Source organism: Amblyomma americanum, chromosome 3 (genome assembly GCF_052857255.1).
Source record: "Amblyomma americanum isolate KBUSLIRL-KWMA chromosome 3, ASM5285725v1, whole genome shotgun sequence".
Taxonomy (NCBI): domain Eukaryota; kingdom Metazoa; phylum Arthropoda; class Arachnida; order Ixodida; family Ixodidae; genus Amblyomma; species Amblyomma americanum.
Window position 1 is genome coordinate 158,305,521 of NC_135499.1, and position 20,101 is coordinate 158,325,621.

Below are 20,101 nucleotides of genomic sequence, written 5' to 3' on the forward strand. Positions count from 1 at the left end.
TTCTAACCAATTAAGGTGATACACCCTGCACATACCGAATCCAGGTCGCGTTCATCTCGAGAATTGTTACTTTATGTAGCGGGGCCCCAAATAACAACCGTGGGCAATCTGTAGGTGTATTTTGTTGTCACATGTTGTTATTACTTTCTAAACGTCTTCTGCAACGTTTTCAGGATACCAGGTTTGGGCGTCGAGGAGTTACGTGCAAAGCCATAAGGAGATTCCTTACATATGCGTACTGCTGTACGAAATATACGCCGGTTTACAAAAATATTGAGTTTACGACTGGAAGACTTGCCCCAACCGGCCTAGCGAAATCAAATAAATTATTTGTAGCCTAGGGGCATAAGTGAATAACTCATGCATGTCTTTTGTGTGTAATTTTACTGCTACACGTATTGAAAAAAGAATTGCCGAAAGCATTTCAGCACTTCAAATGGACAAAGCAATTTTTGTACGCTGGATAGTGTGTACTTTTAAGCATGTAAAGTGCAAAAACAAGAAACAATGTAACAGTGCAGACTATTGTCTTCGTAGGTGTCAGCGGAGGGGAATCTAGCCATCATTTTGTTTAAATACTGCTCTACTGGTCAAATTGGTCAGCTCACGAACATTCTCAAAGATCACATCGACAGTTCTTAGGTGATTTATAAATGACACATTGGAGATTCATGTCTCATAAAGCCGATCGGGGTGGCACATCTTCCTACGTGTGGAAGCCCTAACACGGAAAATCCCTGAAGTAGGAAAAGACACCTGGTAAATAGATCCAGGCACTAGTGTGGAAGTTCCCCAACTTCCGTTCCCCTCATTCGAGCCGGTTTTCAGCAATGAAGGATACATATACAAACGCAAAATAATTAGCTACCATTGCTTTTAGAAAGCACGACTAAATATTGCTTGAGTGTTAAATATTGCCGCAGATTTTTCTGTCAATAAATATATTTTGTCTTTCTCGCCAGTCAACAAACGTCTCCTCTTCTCTCTTTTCTTTGTGAGTCTTCCTTATATGAAGGATGCATTACTGAGCGAATTTGGAATCCTAGAATGAAATAAGCAGTGAGACCATCAGCTAGTTCCAAAGATAATTTAAATTTTCAGCATATAGAGGCCGCTGTATGCTCATTAGCAAACAAAACAAAACTAACACAGGCAAGAGTAACTGGCTGGTGTCCTGAATTAAAAATGCAGAGAAGTTACGTTTCCGATGCACGACAAACTCAAGTCAGGTGGAGAAACTGCATGCAGTGACGTAGTCAGGATTAGACGAGTTAGGTTAGGGATCATTCCGCAGTGAAAACGAGACTATCACTTCATGGCATATTGATAAAGTCAGCCTGTACGCTCAAATTAATAATTTTCAGTGCATGGTCCCGTATTCTTATGCGCTGTGTGCGTTCTGTTCATTTTTCAGATTACAACGTCTGGGTGAACAGTGATTGCTATAGAACGAAGGGACCAAAATCTCATGGCTGTCTTTTATTCTGCGAAGCTTTCACTGATGTTAGAAAGATGTCGGTTTAAGTTGGATGACACTGAACAGAGTCAGAACACGGTTAAAAAGGAATGATGCGATCATATGTAAAATAGTAAATCTTGCTTAATCACTACGCTTGGTCCCAAACCTTACTATTAGAGGCAACCCACAGCGGCGGCTCAGTGCCTTAAGTGAGGCGTTCGGCTGCTGATCTCAAGAACGCGGCTTTTTTTAATTGGTTTTTGGGGAAAAGGAAATGGCGTAGTATCTGTCTCATGTATCATTGCACACCTGAACCGCGACGTAAGGGAAGGGATAAATGGAAGGGAGCGAAAGATGAAAGGAAGAGAGAGGTGCCGTAGTGGAGGGCACCGGAATAATTTCGACCACCTGGGGATCTTTAACGTGCACTGACATCGCACACCACACGGGCGCCTTAACGTTTGGCCTCCATAAAAACGCAGCCGCCGCGGTCGGGTTCGAACCCAGGAACTCCGGATCAGTAGCCGAGCGCCCTAACCACGGCTTTGATCCGCGATTCCGTCGCAGGCACCGCGAACGTTCACAGAATGCGCGCCACAACAGCTGCAGCCTGACCTCGCGCGAGTTCGTCAACATGCTCACGAGCCGTGTGCTTTAACAGCTGCGTGGTTCGGGCGCGTGGTTCGCGGCATCTTATTCGTGGAAAAAACGAAGCATCTGCTCGATAGAGAGAAGTACGTCAGTGCCCCGTCAACGCTCAGCAAACGTGCATTCAACTTGGCATGAGCAGAATATGATCACAAAGCTTATGATGAAGACGATGAACTCTGCGGTATTGCGTTATTTAAGAACATTCAGAGCGACTCGTCTTATTGTTCCATGCACTCTTTCACATGTAATTCACTGTGAAACTCATTTAGAATCTTATTTACTTTTATCCCGTTTCAGCAATCAGCGAACAGCGAACGCACAAATGAAACGTATTGCATACAAAATGATCGTCCACGTTTTGATTAGTTCTTTACCCTCCCTGCACAGATTACAATGCCTGCATTTAATTTCCTGGCAACAAACCGGGAACAGGTGGCTGATTGAAGAACGCTCATGCACGAGGGACACTTCACACACCGCATCACCCGGACGCTTTGACTGCAACCGACTTCGCACAATCTCACTTTATTGCTGCGTTTAGCAGCGACATTCGAGTTTTCAGTGAAGGTTTGATAGCATACTACTTTATCTTTACAGCTTTGTTGTCGCAGCAGTAACTTCGGCAGCGCCAGCGGAATTAAACTAAAGATCACGTATCCTTAAGGTAAGACGGCCACTGAAGCTTTTGCTTTGCGAGATGCTCTTAAACACTAAGCTTCCGCAAAAGCACTTCTTAAACAGCAGCGTGGCATTTTGAACTTGTTGAGGCATGGATGATGAACTGTAGCTCAGCAGAAGACAAAGACACAGAAACAGAGACGAAAGAAACTCCTTAATTTTGATGTAGTCATTTATGGGCAGTTCAATTGTTAAAACAAGCGGATTAAAACAATCTTTCATGATGGTTAAAATATCTAAATCCTATGACCCTAGTGAGCCGGAGTAGCCGTTAACAAGAATTAAAGCGGTTGTGCTGTCGGTCTCCATTTCTTTGTGTCTTCTGCTGCGCTACGGTTTGTTCACTTCTTAAAAACTGCTAAACGTCCGACGTCGCTTGTAACAAATTTTTTTCTCACCTTTTTGGTGCGAGTTGATCCTCTGCAGTCATTTTAGCTGCCCTACTACAACTGTGTATGCTAGACGTTTACTTTTGATCTTTCCTTTCGGTCTATTCAATGTTTACTTGTCTGGGGAACACATTGAAAATTGCACCGTACAGTATCTGGCTCCTTCTTCAAAGAACTTGACAGTTCTATAAATACTAAAAAGCCTGTGACGCTGACGAACCCACAAAAAAAAAAACAGTGAACTAAGACTCTTCTATACCCACCGACTACGGTGTTAAAGAACAGCGATGCTTCTTTCCCACGTATCAGATGATAGCGACCTTTGCATATATCAACTCGCAGACACCGGAGACGAAGATGTGTGAGCATTTAAAGCTTACTTGGGCTTCAAATGTCGTCGCGACGCTCCGCAATTGGGAAATGGCAAAGAGGTCACTTTCGCGCGGCACGTTCAATATCCCTTGTACTCATTAAAAAAGGGCGAAAAAAAGATTTTTGTGCGTTTTTAAGGGCTTTCAAACACCCGCCATGTCTTCTAATTTAGTATTCAAGTTTTGGTTCCATCGTCTCAGCAATACGTTTCTTACGTTTAATTCTATATCTCACCAAAAACATTTCGGGTCGTTTACTGCAAATTTGCAGGAGTCTTACTACGTTAAATTAAATTACTGGTGAGCCCAGTACATTCAGTTTTTAGCGGCCACATACTTAAATCACAGTTTCCACATTTCTAAATTCTATCTACGCGGTAAGCTTTATCAGTTATAACAGCCTTGTCAGATTATCTCACAACTGTCTGCTTCAATCAAGAAGTTTCCCTGTATTCCTTTAACTCAAGCTGCCGCCCGCGATTGACCTTTTTTCTTGTTTCACAAGCAGCTGCACATTGCGAGTGCTCCTAAAAATGATTACTTGAAGTATTCGCGAGAAGTTTTTAAAATGGCACAAGACGTCGTGATCGTTTCTGTTCTCATCTCAGCATTAGCGCTGAGCTGCACACAGGACACCGATGCAGACTCTAGGAGTCGTTTTATTTACACTTGTGTTGGGAACCTGGAGTTCAGCGCAGAGAAGGCACTGCGATGGGAAGTTTTTAGCTAAATGGCTTGGATACAATCCGGATGCATGGGAGGTAGGTTGTACTGTCAACTGAGCTGCGAGCGCAATAACGATCATATTTCTACTTGTGGCATCTGACATGCCACTAGTTGAGAAAGCAGCGTCAAAGCATGAAAAGCTGTTTTTGAAGCTGCCTTCATTAAATTAGTGAAGTTTAGCACGTCCATTTCTTCTGCGACTATCGTAACCGTTGGCTAATAGCAGGAATGTTTGTAATGTGAATAGCACGAGCACAAGGAAGTAAGCATTTAATCATGGGGACACTTCTAATTAAGGTCTCAAGAACCAGCTATAGCTGGCGATTCAATTGCGGCGGTGTCCCATGTTACGGTACAGCGATTTGTATTTTCTGCTCAGCGACTCGTGAATGTTCTGTTTGCTGGAATACAAATGCTCCTTCTTTTGTTCAATCACCTACCAGCACATGCCCCTTGCTGCTGTAATTCAACGAGGTATTCAAGATAAAATGAATTGGGACCTGCATTTAAGGCTGTTATGTCATATTTCAGATAATCCGCCACAACCACACAGGATATCATTTGATGTTCTACTCAAAAGGAAGACTTCAGAAAATGGACAAATGTCTGAGTACAACGAAATCTTCTCCTGACCACGGCAAAAAATGGGAAAGAATCGTTACCTATCACAGCTCTCCCAATAGTACTGTGTGAGTGGAAGCTACCACCGTTATCTGAAAGTCTTAGGAACAAGGAAAAGCTAACGGTTTAAAATGTTTTTTGACGGAACGAGGGAAAATTCGCGACCTGTGTATACTGCGTAGAGGGATTATGTAAGTGCGTGAAACATTGCCACGCCATCTGTCACTTGCGTCAAATCAAGGCTTACAGCTTATTCGATATCACAGCTCGTCCACAAAAACTCGCCAAAAAGAACACGAATTTGCTTCCTTGCTTTCCCACCGTGCAAATAACTGGCGGCACATAATTCATGAGGAAGCAAATGTTAATGTTTATTTTTATTTTGCACTTGTCGTGGTCGATTTTTCTCTTCAAGATAAATTGTATTCGTACCGCGGTACCATCAGTAGTCATAATAACTTTCGCAGATGGTATGAACTACTAGAGCAGGAGAAGGATAACTTTTTAGATATAGAACCTTAACAGGTACTACACGGTAGATAGATGAGAACATAGACTTGTGGATACATCTGCAGTCGTCACATTCTTTAAGCGGTTACTTCGGTATAGGCCAAGAGCAGAGCGTGGGAAACGACGAGTTTACGTTAGCCTTTTCGAAGAGACAACCAACATGATGACGGCTGAGAAAGAACCAAGCAATGAATAAAATTTCTATATGCGGAATTAAGTGTGAAATATAAGTATGCAACATAACTGTTACGCCTAGCGTGCGCATAAAACTCTTAGTCTTCTTTCTTACCCCGTGATCAAGATACAGTGCCAATTCAACGCCTAAGAAAATATTTTTGTTCTCTGCACATTATATCAACTTCCTTGCAAAACATAGATTACAATATAATTTATTACCTTTTCTACGACATTTATGATCGCTGTAGGGCACATTGTTGCTAGAGCAGAGCATGCTATTTCTAATTAAATTGATAATTGCGCTGACAGCGTTCATATATCATGATTGAGTAATGTTCAAGTTATACTCCTGCAGCTATTCTGGCCTTACCCACGTGTCAACGGAAAAATCCGATGATTTTTTTGTGTACGACAATTCCTTAAAGGCATCCTACTCCAAAAAATGTAAGTTAAACAGTAAATTGTTTCTACCTATAGTTCCATTTTAGACATTTTTCTATATTCTTTCCTCCTTGTCCTGAACTATTTTGTGTTAGTGTTACAGCATTGGTGCTGGCTCATCCAGACGCGAATGCATGTGTGAATTTGCTTAAAGCGCTGTTATAACACAGGTTTAATTTTTTTCATCTTATTTTGATACTTTGGATAAAAACAATGAATCCTTAATATTGTCGATCTTATGACTGTGCTTCACTTCACAGCTTTCACTGGGAATATGATGCAGAAAAAAATATTTTATCATGATGAATGATAATAGCCTAGAAAGGGACGCAGTTCATTAATGCCATTGAAAACATCATTGCAAGCTCGCCACGGCCAAGTGAAGTCGCGTGAACATGCTCCTGCGTGAGTAGCTCACAAGTCTTCATCAGCTGCTCTGTATGATATCTGTATGAATAGTCAACTACCCGCACTGATATCGCCCGCCCTCTTTTTTTTTACAGCTCTCGACTTTAGCGTGACGTATGGTGGTTTTGCGTCGTCTTAAGCTGTGGGCTTTCGTGACCACAGCATGTCGTGGGGCGTTGCTCATGATCACGACGTCACTGAATCACTCGCTACTGAGGAAGCGAAGTTGTGGTACCAGAAGCTGCTCGCCCGTGAAGCGGGGCGGAAGCATCAGATTCGAGAAGATCGTGAAGCGCGAGCTCGCGATGCAGAGTCGAGACAGCAGCACCAGAATCAGGAAGTCTACGCCTGCAATGTCGAAGCCGCCGCACACTAGAGGGAAGCGAACCGCGATGGTTCCACTGGGCTGATTGCAAGGGCGATTGCACAAATCACTACCCAGTCGGCGTTCGTTCAACGCCGGAACAGGTACGCTATTTTGCGGAAGCGTTAAGACACATGAGGGAAAAAAAAACACCAGAAGAAAGCAAAGTGCAGTTTTTCTCTCTGGTGTCTGCACGAAGCCACAAAACAGCGCGCGAACTTCCTTGTCGAACGAAGCTGTTAAATAACGAGGCCCCGTTGATCTTTTGATGAAGCTTTGCATCATTGCTTTTTACAATGAAAGCGTAAGACAATAGCATAGCTTCGCGTATCTTTAAAAGCGCTGACAAGTTTTCAACCTTATTATGGGCGATCGCAAGCAGCTATGGGCAACAAAGTTGTAAAAAGCATCTGTCTAGAAAGGTTTGGTTTATTTTATGGGGCTTAACGTCCTAAAGAGACTCAGGCTGTGAGGGACGCCGTAGTGGAGTGCTCAGGATAATTTAGACGACCTGGGGTTCTTTAACATGTACTCTCATCGGACAGCACACGCGTCTCTAGCATTTCGCCTCCATCGAAATTCGAACCGAAATGGGAATTCCAAGAGAAGGCAAGCGTAGCAGCGGGCGGCAGAAAGTTAGGTTGGCGGATGAGATTAAGAAGTTTTGCGGGGATACTGTGCCCGCTGCTGGCAAAGGACCGGGTTAACTGGAGAGACATGGGAGAGGCCTTTGCCCTGCAGTGGGTGTAGTAAGGCTGATGATGATGATGATTATGATGATGATGACGACGACGACGACGACGACGATGATGATGATGATGATGAGCAACATAACCCCTAAGCCACCGCGGCGGCTCTGACTGGAAAGGAGGATGGCGATACCTCCTTGGTTAAAGGGACGTATAAAAGATTTTTTGCCCGCTGTTAATCGAAGATTATCAGTTTTACACCCACTTGAGTTCAGAGATCGGCGGGCCATCGGACGGCACTGATTAGTAATACGTAATGTTTACGCCAACGTTCAAGTTTTAGACGGCATACTGGAGTTGAAATGTTTGCATCGTGGCATTGTGGCCAGTGGGTGCCTTCTGACAGGTAAAAACGACAAGGGTTCGTGGATAAATCTTCATGCTCCTTAATGGTTTTTGGGGCGTGGGCGACCAAATGCGGGCAAACGGTGCTTATGGCCTGATGGAGTAATAATGTTTGCAAAAATGCATAATACAATGCTACCTGTTGAGGAACAGGCATGAGCTATAACTTTGCCTTCCTGTACAAGAGATCTCCGCTATAATTACATCTTACCGTAGTCCTATCTCCTAATATCCATGTTCCCGAAAAAAAAATGAGCCACGAACAGAAAAGAAATCCACGAGAGCGTCTTCCATAAAACGACTTACGGTCATTTCTTCCAACTTAAAAATTTTTGCTCATACCAGAACCACTACGGCAACAGAGAAGGCCTCAGCTTCTCGTTTCTTTTTTCTTTTTCAACTTGAGTGTGAAAGCATGCTTTTATGAAGCGGAACGAACATGAACTATAAATTACTGGCTATTCAAGAAGAAACAGTTTCTCTGATTGCAGGGGATGTAGTGCATAATACTAGCCTGACTCAAGGCTGCTTTTTCTAGATCAAGTGATTCATATCACCTCATTGTATTATGTGAACTCATCTATTATGCATTTGTTTCTTCGCTTTCGTATTTTGTCTCATTTATTTTTCTCTGATTTTATTAACTGTATATGCTTGCCATTTCTTGTTAAATGATTGACTATGCAACTCTTGCTAGGACCATACATGGTCTGCTGTGTTTGAAGTAAACAAATTATTACAACCCAACTAAATATATCACTAGTCAGAATTTCTGGAAAGGTAGACGCACAAGTAACTTGAGAAATGACTTTGGGCCACTACCGTCTACTGTAGCACTAGAAAAATTAAACAACAAATTTCTCAGTGCTCGTTGGCGCATACTTCAAAAATTGGCGATCGCAGTAAGGTGCCCGTACCGATGGAATTACGTAAGGTGCGCAGCTCACTAAGCTATAGAAAAACCTGATGGAAAAAAGAAACAAACCCAACCATCAAGTGACGAAAGAACAACACTGATTTCGAGAGGAAGTGCACTATGTAAGACCATGTAGGCAGCCTGACCAAACGCTGGACAGCCTGACGTAATAGCTCCGCGGATAGTGACACCTCTCTTCGAACAAGCAGCTTCATCGTACTTTACCAACAGTATTCATGGTCAAGGGCAGCTGGTGACATGGCCGCACTCACCAACCCCCGGATATACGTCCTGATTTTCAGCTTCGTTGTGGAGCTCACTCTACATCCTACATGAGTTATTTCAGTAAAACGTAGCATGAAAAACCTGCTTAGTGAAAATAATGCGACGTTTAAAATAATGCGTGTCTTTCTTGCGTACTCAGTGCCTGCCTTGGATAAACATGTCTAGTAATCCTTATTGCTTCCCTGACTTTCTGCGTTCTCATAGATGAAGGAAAATACCTCTCATAAGATAATGTGCAGTGACCGGCGCAGAGGAGTTACCATAAGTTGTCATGTAAAAAATTTTTGATAACGACAAATGTATAAACTTTTTTGCGATTTTGCATATTTACAGTATCAGACTCAGACTACCAACCCTTATATAGTACAAACGATGTGATCTATATGGAGGAAAACAAGTGCATAGTCCTGAAATCCGGCTTATTTGGTAAGCAATCCTTTTCATGCTAGCAGTAAAATGTCGACGGTGGGCGATTCCAGCCGACCATGCGTCGTGAGCGAAGTAACACTTGATTTTTAAACGCTTGAGGTGCATTCAGCTCCCGACCTTGGTGGATTCGGAGCGTTCGCATAATTCGTGTGTCTGTGGAGAAGGGTATGGTAGAAGAGAGTTGTCGTGTATATTAAATGTTTGTACTCGTGCCAACGTTAACGTTAATGTTCATTCCACCTACTTGACCGGCCTCAGCTGAAGTTTGTGACAATTAGCGAAATGTAAACACCAGATATGTAAACGTGGTCGAAAGGTGAATAACAACTTATTCCAGCGATGCGATTACAAATGCCAGATTCCAATATATGTTGCTGCTTTCGCCAATTTTCACTCAGTGTTTTCACCCCTCATTTAATTATTACCCAACTCCTTCTTGCTCCTTTCTCATGCACACGTGTACTTTCTGCATATAAGGTGACGAAAGCATGAATAGATATTGAGTAGTTAGCACCTAATTGTTGTGGCCTGCTACTGTTGTCCTCTGTAGTTGCTTATCTTAGTTTTTAATCATGCCTTGCCAACCATCCTTTATCTTCACCCTTAGAAACCGCTGGTACCAAGCTCTCATAAATATAGAGAAGTTACGTGAGCAAATTGCTGATACTAATCACTACTAAACCATAATGCAGTGGTTACATGATGCAACTGGCTCTGTGACACTGTATTTATGCGCACTTTGATAAAACTAACGATTGATGAAATACTAGATATACTTAGTTTTTATATCAGCTTATTTTTTTTTTCTGCTCAACCTTGTGCTAAATGGCTTTTGAAACAACGCATATGAAGACAGTGGACTGTGAACTAAACCAAGATGAAAATCCCCTTTCCAAGGGGCATTTGAGGACTAAATAAATAAAAAGCGTACAGAAATTTTTGTATTCCTTTATTTGTAAGGATTACCGATGGGAATTCAATAGCTTAACAACAAGTTTAGAGTTAAAGAGCTTTGTGATCTTAAGCGGATGTTTCAGATGTGACAAATTACAGTACCAAAACATTTATTCGTTCTTACAGGCTACGAGGTCTGGGTACATACTCCATACCTGAAAAAAACGGGACGGATACCGTACTTCTGCGTATTTTTCTACGAAGCCTGCGCAGGCACTGACAAGATACGGGCATACGATTGGGAACACTGTCCGCTAACAACTCATGATGTAACTGAAAAACTAAAGCAAACTCACGCTTAACTTCCTCACGTTTCACTTTTTTGAAAATGTTGTAGACACGTGCACGTTCTCAATGTCCCTCATTGAATAAACAAAGCAATCTAAAAGTTGTCTTTCAATTAAATCAGCAGTCTGTATTTGACGCTTGGGTTCAAAAGTTCCAAGTCTCTGTTAACAAGACTTCACGGGAAATTTAAATCAGGACGAAATTCACGGTGGAGTGGCAAACGTCGCGTATGGCGATCTTTAGAGGGGTTGTGATTCTCTTGGCTGCTGTATAGGGCGCACTATTTCTGTAGTGGCGGAGAGTGAATTAACCGCTCCGGCGTCACACGAGGACCGTGGTTGGGGCCTCTGTTATCTTTCTCGCATATCAATAAACTGCCATTTGGAGTATCCCCTCTTATCTTTTATAGCATATTAGCGCATCGATCTACGATAAAGAGCAGTGAAAACGAAGTCTACTTGTGCACGCCTTCAAGATGACTTGGCCATGGTCGGAGAAAGGCGCAGCACATGAAAAGTGACCTGTGTTCCTAAGACTAAACATGCGCGTCCTTCACGCCGGTGTTTGCATCTGCATTTCAAGTACACACATTTAATAACGTCGACATCGGGTCAGTGCTTCGTTATAAGTATTTACGCGTCTAGGTACCTCGCTCCTATGTTATCATCCATTTTCATCTTCTCGTTGAACGCCTGGTATTTTTCGCTGCTGGTTACAGTCATCGAGCGTACAAAACAAAACCTATAGCTTAAAAAACATTCGTGGTGTCGACAATGGAATGTTCTCAGCTGGGACAGTTCAAGCACCGTGTCGGCGTAAGCTTGGATCCGACAGAAAAACCGATGCGTAAACGGAGATGCCAGGAGTCGAAATATTAAGTGATGCCTTCCACATAGAGGAAAACGCTGAACCCTTGGACATTCAATGCTGTGTAGCGATAGAGCAGAACCATGAACAAGGCCAGTGACGAGTGTCATCCTCACCAAAATGTACGTGCCTGTTTGAATCAAGCACGAGTAGTTTTGGCGTTTTAGTGGGCACTAAGGCAAACCTTTAGTGGGCACTAAGGCAAACTCTATGCAATTATTGTTGGCAGCAAAAATTAATTATCTGCCTCTTGCTTGCTATGTTGCCTTTTTCCGGCAACGAAAGACGAATTTATCGGCGAAAATATGTTCCACCAGTCAATTGAAACTGGCGACGTCGTTACGGTGGTGATGTCGTTGCCACCGTTTTGAAGTGAATGACGGTGCAGCATAGCTTCTGGGATCAGCAAAAAAATTAATTCGGCATTGACGCCTGCGTACCATTCCCCAAAGAAGCCCGTAATGGCGATGCCTGGATTTCGTTTTTCTGTCCTTTCTAGTTTATAAAGAGCTCCGGTTTCAGTGAGTCTTGTCTCTTTCTGATAAGAAAGCGGTAGCCTATCGGTACAGGCTAACTTGTATTTGTCCTCAGTGTCCGTTTAGGCAACTGCTGCCCTCTACAGATGGAAGCAGAAATTTTAGACACAGGTGAAATGGAGGCAGATGAACTCCAGTTTATAACGAGAGCTCTGGGACACTTACTGGGGGGAAAAAAAGGTAAAATGGTTATATCAAAACTACTTTCCGTGAGATTCATGGTGGCATACCTTCATCAAGTTTTTGTTGCCCCGTACGTGTGACAGAATGTAATGAAATGTAATAGACGACAAAAACAATGAGAGAAATTAGCCGATATACGAAAGAGCTGTTGAAAACGTACCAATGTTCCATCATAGATGTGAATTATAAACTGAACATCATATTATTTCAGCATCCAAACCCGGTGGCTTGCCCCTTCATAACTTTTCTCAATAAAAAAAAAGTAAGCAAAACGCTGACTATCTTTCGAAGATGGTGAACTAGAAAATAACAGTATATTTCACAGAACACATCAATCATTCTCAACCATAGAATTAGAAAACGCGCAGGACACAGTACGGACTACAAATCCTACGCAAAAACTTGAAGAGAAAGCACTCTAGCCAATTTACACAATAAAAAACACCGACTTCAGAACCTTACCTGTAAAATACTTCGCGGTCTTTTTAAAATATTGGAATATACGCTTGTTTTGTTTTCATACGTACTTGTGTGTTAACATTTCTCCAGGTACTGAAATCGTTTTATTTGCTTTATTAACCTCATATAACCTTTCTTTCTAGCCATGCAGTGCGCCTACCATTTTTCACACAGCAAAGCTTTAACTTTGCTGTGCCTCTGTTCGTTGTCTTGGTAAAATAATTGCCAGCCTGCGCCTTGCAGCATAGTCAAGCTCACCTATATTCAGTGTTTCTTCTTGCAAGTTTTTAACGACAAGTTATTCAAGACGAATACAGCTTCAATGTCACTACATAAAGTGATTTTGAGCTGAAATCTGCCGCAACTGTCGTTCTCATAAAAATATCTGCGCAGAGATTGAACTTTGCATGGGCGCTGAGGTAATATGTAACAATTTTCCTCTTTATTAACTCAGGTATGACAAAAATTACTTAAAAAGTTGTGTAAAATAAAAGAAGACGTTCCCCTCGAGCAGCGCTACTGTTTCTGCTTGATATTCAAGGAAGGAGTATTCCCTAGAAAAACTGCCATAATTTTTGGCATTTAATAAAAATACCGACAAGCATTTCAGGCGAGATTTGTCCGCGAAAACGAATATGTCTCCGTGTCAAGCTTCATATGTATTTCTGAATACAGTCAAGTTTAAAGGAGAGTTGTAACAACGTTTGAAAGTTTTTTTTCTTCTTTCAACGGAGGCTGTTTTAGAAAGAAGATCCGAAACAAGTGAAAGGTCTGCCGAAAACTACCCTGTTTTCGAGGACATAACGCAGCAACGTGCTGCCTGTCGCGCGTTGCTGTGCGACAACACACGCTTCTTTAGGACTCGCCGAAATCTGGCGGGTGAGAAGAGGCCCACTACGAAGAAAAGTCAACAGTCGGGGCCATGAACACTTTATGAAAGTTTCTGTGGCTTGCTCGCTCTTTTCGTGCGGCGCATGACTGCAGCCTTTGTCCGAAAGAATGCTGCATAAATTTTTTTTCATCTTTTATTCGTTTCGTACAGTCAGCGCCTCATTCAATTCGCCAAGGAAATGTGTTGTTATTTTGTGCATAATAACTGTCAGTGGTGCGTAATAAATGTGGTGCGTGTATTTCACCATTCTGCGTGACGAGTAGTATGGTTTTTCTTCTTTTACAGTTGGTGTTTGTTGTGTTTTTCCAGGAAATAAAAACTCATAAATACCGTTTCTTTAAATAAAAGTCATTTCCGAATCAGCCGCTTGTGTTGTGAGCGCTTTTTTTTTTATTCGAGAAGTGTGCCATGAGGCATAAGTTGAAAAAGGAAAGGGGGGGAAGGAATGCACGGGATTGAAAGTTAAAAGGAGTGAAGAACCGTTGCGCTGAGGTAGTCGCAGAGGTTGTGAATGAAACGGTTGTCCATTGTCCACTTCACGAAGTCACTTTCGCGGTTCCACCGCAGGCCCACCTCCCTGAGGAGCCGTTTTCTGATTGCAGCCGTCGCTGGGCACGTCCACAACAAGTGCCGCACATCACATATGTCCGGTGCAGCGCCACAGTGAGGGCACCTGTCAGGTACTGGCAGATCTTTGGCACGCCACCGATGACGGACAGATGGTGTCAGAGCCGCCCCTGCCCGAATCCGGCGCACAGATACCTCCTCCTGCCGAGTAAGACTACGGGGAGAGGGTGCGAACACGGAGGAATTAGAGCGCGTGTTCGCTGGCGCAGAACTTCGGAATCGGAAACGTGGGACAGGAACGGATCTGGGGGAAGAGGGGAAGGTGGCGGATCGTCTAATGTATGAAGATGAGTCATAGCATCCGCTTGAATGTTATGTGGATCCTGGGCATGGCCGCGAATCCAGTGTATGCGCACAGGACATGGATACTTTGCGCAGAGCACATGAATAGATTGTGAAATCTGGAACGTTCGTCGAACAGCCTTAAGCTGTTTAAGGGCGGCGCGGGAGTCGGTGTAAATGTGAACTGTATTGAATGTTGGAACGAGCGGAAGGGAAGCAATGGCATTGTAAATGGCTTGAAGTTCCATTGCCAGGGGAGTGCACGTATCCGCAGTATACGTCGCGCGAGAGTTGAGATGCGGATGAGATGGACTATACACAGCAGTAACTCCCCTCTCTGCAGAATGAGATGCATCCGTGTATAATATGCACCCTTCAGGCAGATACGCTGCTGATACCGACGGGGAAACAGTGGGGCGATTGTCAGTGAGCTGGCAATAGGACCACGGTGGAATTGTCTTTAAACGATGAAGTTTGAGAGACTGTTTTCGAGCTCTATTTGCCACCCGTTGGTCGATGATTTCACTGAGTGTATTAAGTTGGGCGAACTCCTGTAGCACAGGTATGGGTGTTAAACGAGGCAGATATGTTATGACGCGCATAGCCTCATGATTTATAGCTTCAAGGGAGTCCCACTGTCTGCGGGTGAGACGTTGAAATTGAGCCTGATATACTATCCGTGGCTGAAGGATAGAGCGCACAAGCTGGCGGGCCGTAAGAGCACGTGCTCCACCAGAGCGCATAGCTATGCGACGAATCAGACCTAGAGTAGCGTGAGCCGATTTACGGGTGGCTGTCAGTCACGGGGTGCCAGTCCCAGATGTATGGAGGAGAAGACCAAGAATACGAACAGTTTCTACCTGAGGAATCAGAGAATTATGTACCGTAAAATTTAAAGGGGGAGCTTTCCGTAAGGCGGCTTTATTTCTAATTCGAATGAAACATGATTTAGTAGGAGAGAGTGTTAGACCCAGAGGTGGGAGGCGAGATGTCAATACATCCAGCGCTTTATATCCTGTGCCACGTCTTCCTGCGCTGTTTAACAATCAATCACTACCAATTTGCCCAAATCGCCAGCTTAATAATTAATAAATGATATCCTCAAAGTACTTTCCCACGCGATTGCTTTCACTGAACGTGGGTCAATACGGTTCAGGCACTCGAGTATTTCCGGCAGAGATCTACCTCGCCGATCTATCAGCGCACCAGGGAGATAGCTGAGGCATTTCATATTATCAGGAATATGAACGGGTGCGTTAGTCAGCCATCTGTCACGTTATTTTCGAGGGAAATAAGCCTGCCCTACCGCGGCCAGCGGATATAACTCAGGCGCATTTTGAGCCGGTTTTACCGTGTTTGCACAGTGTTTGCACAGTGTTCGCACAAGCACAGCGCCGTGTGTGTGTCCCCTCTTGTTCTCTGTCCTGACTTTGTAGCGCTGTTTGAAAGGTTATGAAGGAATACTAACTCACCCAGTCAGCCGCTCTTCTTCAGTTTTGCAACATATTTATTGGGCTGGTTTAAACAGAAGTAACATCGCAAAGCCGGCCTGGTTACTTATATTCTTCGATAGCATGATCTGAGCTCTTCAGGAAACAAAAACGCTCACTGCGGAAACCTCAATCCAATGCTGCGCAAACACTCAACAGCAAGCACTTGCAGCAAAGCTAAGGAACACGTCCTCACTACTTCGCGAAAGATGCGTTGGTCTCAGGCAAGCACCTAGCTCAAAGGAACAGCCAAACAGTAAACTTTATGCATGGATTACAAAGCTCTCCTGCTCATCATTGACATACTTTATTCTCACAGCTAAGGCAACTTTAATTATGTCACTGCTGTATGACAGCAACCAGAGAGCCTCGAGCATAATCAAGAATTGTACAGCTTTTTATGCCAGCGTGACAGTAAAGTCGCATAGTCTCGAATGCTGGTTTAAGGGGGAAAACAAAAGGCTTTTTTTTTCGTAGTATCTGAAACAGGTCTCAGCCAGCTTAGCTGGACCAATCCGGTGACGCGAAATGTGGCATCAGTAAGAACGAGTGTTTTGGCATTAACGATATTTTTCATGTCGACACAGCTGTCTAGCTGCCGAGTCGACAGCCATAACACCGTTAAGAAAAAGCAGTAGCCACCACTGCACGCGAACTCTCACTAATCGTTGTAGTGATTAGAGGACGTTGTCTTTTACAAAGCATGCCTCGAAATAGCACCTGCCGGGTACAAGATGTGTCTTAAATCTGAGCGCGACAAGCCATTAAGGCTTGCTACGCATGTGTAAGAATAAAAGCGAAGTATTGTTATTGCTTCCAAGAAAACGAGAAATCCACCAAGGATACGACTACAAACGTCTTTGGTGCTGTTGTCTGGCGGTTGGCCTTTGATTAGGCTGTCAAGTAGACTGGTGCCTTTTTTATTCCTACAAAGACAACGAAATGACCTTTGTTACTATTTTATACATTTTTCTGTGTACATACGGTGACAGTATGAGCAACCACCTAGAGTTGGAAAAAAAATACCACGCAACAAAACAAAAAACAGAAATAACGCACCACACCACACTAAATGGCAGCCATCGGCTCAACAGGCGTGTAATTTGGAATGCATGTCGTATTTCGCCCATCTCACCTTTAAGGCCACACTCATGCGTCTGCGGAGCACTGACATTTTCTAAAGGTTCAAACAGCTCGCTTTATCCATCTGTTCTTAACGAGCTGTCGGATTTTACATCCAGCTCAAAGACATGAACGCTTGCAGGTCGCAAACTTTGGGAAAACACTGTGCGGTGTATCTTGACTTCGCGTGAATACAGCATGATTCTTACGTTGCTCAGCGCAGCAGCCGCAATTGCTTTCAGCCCAACCGAGGGACAACGTGTCTGCACCCCACGTGATGTCATAGCACATAGACTGGAAGAAGCACCCGATGCGTGGAAGGTGAGCTCGTTCACGCTGAATGAACTCTAAGGTATGAAGAAATCTCGTCTGGTCGGGGAGTAAGTTCATTTTGTACCGAAAAAGGCTAACGCTGACCAAATGTTTGGGTCAGTATGCTGGATGCGCTGTCCGATCATAGTGCAGTAGATCGGCGCGAGAAGGCGTCAACGATCAGGCATTTCTTTAATCTTCAATTATCCTAAATTTTCAATTACGTCTATGTATTGGGTATTTCTTTTATTTCCTACTCGTTACGGTCTTACTAAAGAACACTTTGGGTAAGATTTCAGTCAGAGAACTTACTTTCCAGTTTCAAAGCATATTCTCTTCTTATTATTCTATTCGATCGCACTTGGAATACTAGTATTTTCTCCTCCCTTTTGCGCTCAAAGGGACAAAGTGGTGTTTAGTAGGAATTCCGCATTGTCTACTGATTTCATTCACTGGGAAGGACCACTGAATGCTCATTAGGGTACAAGTTTGGATGAATTGGTTGTTCATAATAAGAGTAGACACAGCGCAAAAAAAACCACACAAACACAAGATTCGGGCACACACGGCACTGTGTGTGTTTGGTTCTTGAGTTTGTGCTAAAAAAATTAATTATTCCCATTGGATAGTACAAAACACAAACTACTTGGAGTCACCACTGAAAAATCGGGAGCTTGAAAAATTGAATATGCCTTATGCCATGTTTCTTTTGCCGTATCTGAAATGCCGTTTTGCTGATTGAAAACTCATACCACAACCTCCTGGACTGATGACAGCTATGCCACATTGTGTTTTGTGTGCCCAGAAAGAAAGTGCATGCGAATATTAAGTAACACTTTCAACTGGTTAATATCTCGTAGCCAAGATCCCTTAAGAGAAAAGTAAACAGCTGTATCTTAACAGTGCTTGCCTATGGGACAGAAACGTAGAGGCTAAGGAAACGGGTCCAGCTCAAGTTAAGGAAAACGCAGCGAGCACTGGAAAGGAAACTGGTAGGTGTAATGTTAAGAGACCGGAAATGGGCAGAGTGGGTGAAGAAACAAGCGCGGTTTAATGACATCCTAGTCGAAATCAAGAGGCAGAAACAGGCTTGGACAGGGCATGTGTTGCGGAGGCAAGATAACCGCTGGTCCTTAAGGGTAACGGAGTGGATTCCGAGAGAAGGCAAGTGTAGCAGGGGGCGGCAGAAGGTTAAGTGGGCGGATTTAATTGAAACGTTTGCAGGCATAGGGTGGGCGCAGCTGACAAAGGAGAGGGTTGATTGGAGAGACAGGGCAGAGGCCTCTGCCCTGTAGTGGGTGTAGTCAGGCTGATGATGACGATGCTGAGCCAGCTAATAGGTACGCGCCTTGTATTTAGCTAATTACTCGGCTAAGTAGTCTCACTCTACAACTCGCAAGACAATGAAAACGTTGTGTAACTCTGTTGGTGCGCGGCTCCAAGTTTTGCTTATATGTTTGTATGGTACATGTTGAAAGCATCTGCAACGATGAGAAAAGCAAGTGTCGCAACACGGCGGCGTTAGTGTCGATGTACTGAAGTCAGGTCGCCATCTTTTACTGAAGAGAGCCGCGCAATTTGTGTAGCATTGTTTTTCATAATAACATTCCAAGCAGATGTCTATACTTAGAGGAATATTAGCAATACCCCTCACTGAATTTAGTTTCCAGCGGATTAGCGGCAAAAATGCAGGAAGGGCAGTTAAAGAAAAAGCGCTACCATGAAATTTCTAGGCAGCAAATATTTTTGTTGTTTAGCACTAATTGTCATGGGTAGAAATACAGACTGTATGAGCCTTTTTGTGGTCAATGGTCTAGGTTGATAATTTTCCTTGCTGTTTCCCTTGTTACTGTTTCAAAGTTGCTCGGCCATAATTTCGCATTTGGAGTAAATTTCAATGCCCTAAAGGAAATTAGTTCTGTTAAGAAAGAAAAATGTGAGAAAACACTGCATGGCTAGTTCCCTTTGTTTCTGGCGGTTTTAAAACTTTTTTGGGAAGCACCAAACATCCCACCAAAGAAAACGTACATTGCCGAACATGGTTCTGAATTATTAAAGCACAATAATAGTATATATACGGCCATTGCCTTTCGCAAGCCAGAAAATGACCAAGTGGTACTAAAAAATGCGGTAAGTTTTTCGTGTATCGCCTCTGCATGCGACGCCAGGACCGGTACAGTAAATCACGGACGGAGAGCGTATGGTTTATGAAGTTTTAACCTCGCAAAGCGATTCGAGCTATGACGGACACTGTAGAGGAGGGCTGCGGAAATTTTGACCGCCTTGAATTCTTTACCGGGCACTAACATCGCACATTACACGGGCCTCTAGATTTTCGCCTCCATCGAAATTCGACCCCGCCGAAACAGGGATCGAGCCCGCGTCTTTCGGGTCTGCAGCCGAGCGCCATAAACACTGAGCCACCGCGGCGACAGCGAGAGTGTATAGCAGCCCCGGATGTACGAAGGGTGATCAAGTTTTTTTTAGGTGCATATAAGATAAAAGGCCAGGTATCTAAAACTTATACATATTTCAGCATAATCCCCTCTCACACTAATGCACTTCTCCCA